Source organism: Propithecus coquereli, unplaced genomic scaffold (assembly GCF_000956105.1).
Source record: "Propithecus coquereli isolate 6110/MARCELLA unplaced genomic scaffold, Pcoq_1.0 Scaffold101, whole genome shotgun sequence".
Lineage (NCBI taxonomy): Eukaryota > Metazoa > Chordata > Mammalia > Primates > Indriidae > Propithecus > Propithecus coquereli.
In genome coordinates, this window is record NW_012133970.1 from 4,000,355 (window position 1) to 4,002,558 (window position 2,204).

Consider the following 2,204-nt stretch of genomic DNA (forward strand, 5'->3'; position numbering starts at 1 on the left):
AAACTGTGTTTAAATCTTATCTCTGTGGTCTGTTAGCTTTTTGACCTTGAGTAAATTACTTAATGTTGCTTAGTCTTAGTTTCCTCATCAGAAAAATGGCAAGGGTGATCATTTAATTCATAAAGTAAACACTAACTATTTTCTATGTGCTATAGATATAAAGATGAATAAGAGACTATCCATATCCTTCAGGGATTCTCAGTCATTTGGGGAAATCAGACAGAAAAAGAGGAAATTTTTATATAATGTTCAAAACACATAGTGACCGATGTATGTGGTTGGGGAAGGGTTGAGGAGGAAATGAAAGCTGAACTCCTGTTTATAGATCAAGCGTTTAGCCAGGCAAAGAATATAGAAAAAGTCATTTTTGGTGGAGGGAATAATGTATGTAAAGTCATACAGCCATTAAATAGCATTATTTCTTGGTGAAATAAGGGTACTTTTGCACTGAAGGGGTATTAAACAGGTGAAGGGGGAGTGGCTGGAGATGGGGCCGGAGTGGTGAGCAGGGCCTAGGCTCCTGAGCTATGGTGCTTCCGAAGCTGAGGGAGTTGAGGGAGAATACATGGCTGTGTTTATCACTCTTGAAAGACTGACATGCGGCATCTTAAGTAACTAAGGCATGTTGAAGGATTGATTTAGGGCTGAGTTTTTATATTGGAGAAGCAACAAAAGGATTGGACTGCAAGGAGTTGAGTGTGCTGGTGAAAGCGAAGGATTGGGCAATAGGCCATATGAGCCAGTTTGGATGGCATGGTGCCTAGGCACAGACCTGGCGCTTGGCACTGTTTCTGAATTTGAGATAGTAGAATGTGTAGTGTTATACCCTTTTAATAAATTGTGAAGTGCCCAGGGTCCTACAGCTAGTAAGTGGCATAACTGAGACGAGACCTCTGGTCTTAAGCTTCCTAGTTGTTGTTATTTCCATTATACCTACTTGGTAACCATTTTACCTCTCTGAGTTTCACTTCCCTCTAAGGGTTGCTATGAAGAAACTTGGTTTAAAACTATCTAATATAATTTGTGGAAGGATAAATAAAGTTACTTAGTAGGATAAATAAATGTTACTTCTCTTACCTTTACCACATTATCTCTGTTGAGATAATAGAGAAAAACCAAACAATATGGGACTGTGGAATTTTAGTTTATGGACATAGTGAGTTTCAATAGCCTTAAGTGCCCACAAGCGTAAGCTGGGCCACACTATCCTGCATATGTGAAATATCAAATGCCATCTCGACTAATGCACAGATTTGCTTATTTACCTGCTCTTGGCCTACCTTTCAAGTAATTCCTTTTGTGATTCTTGTCATCCTCAACCATTGATTCTTGGATCAGAGAGAAACCATCTGCCATTTTGCTGCAAGTACCATTTGGATAGCCAGGGTTCTCACTGAGTCTACACATTGCTCCTGCTGCCTTAATAGATGCCTTCCAAGTGACACCAAGGGCACTGTATGAGGAACAATAATATTTTGTGCATTTTTTTTTCCTGATTGCCTGGTAATCCTTCTTTCAAATCAGGGGCCCTTGGACTTAACCCTGAAATACTGTGTGAGAAGGAAGACGGAGTCTATCGACAAGAGGTTCTGTTTTGATATAGAAACTAATGAAAGGTAAGTTGTGCTGCTTTGAATTGGCAGTGTACCCATATGACAGATGCTGATCCTGGGTTGGTCTTGTATTTTCCTTTATCATCCCTGGTTGATGAAAACAAGCAAGTCTATTCAAGACATCATTTTCTCAGCTCTTCTGGCTCCCCTTCACAGCGATTCCTGTTAGACCAGGCCCAGAGCTGGCCTTCTGTATGCAAGCTTTGGTCAGGTTTGTCTCTCTTGTTCTGGGAGGTCTCTCCTAAAATTTAATTTGACATCAGATATGCAAAAGGTCAACATTTGCTGATGCTGCAAAAAGGACAAGAAAGATAATAAAGATCGTTCTTTTTAAAATCTTCTAATGTAACATAAAAGAACAAATGAATTGGCACACATTTTTATGGGAAGGAAGATTGGGCAGAGGCTGTTATTTCCCCCTACTTGGTGCAAAACGCATGCAGACTTTCCCTACTTTGCAGATATTTATTTGAACTACAAATAGTGTGATTATCAACTTTTAGATCTTAGATGTATGGATTGCAAGTTTTGGACTTGGTTGCATTTGTTTCTCTTCAGTTCCTTCAGAGTAGAATTTAACCTTTAAATTTT

At 39.4% G+C, this 2,204-nt stretch overlaps 1 protein-coding gene across 1 annotated transcript in view; it reads left to right on the forward strand.

Moving 5' to 3' along the window:
- The window catches only part of OPHN1 (oligophrenin 1), a 427,039-nt gene that overhangs the window by 259,669 nt on the left and 165,166 nt on the right, over window positions 1-2,204 (forward strand). The window lies entirely within an intron of this gene.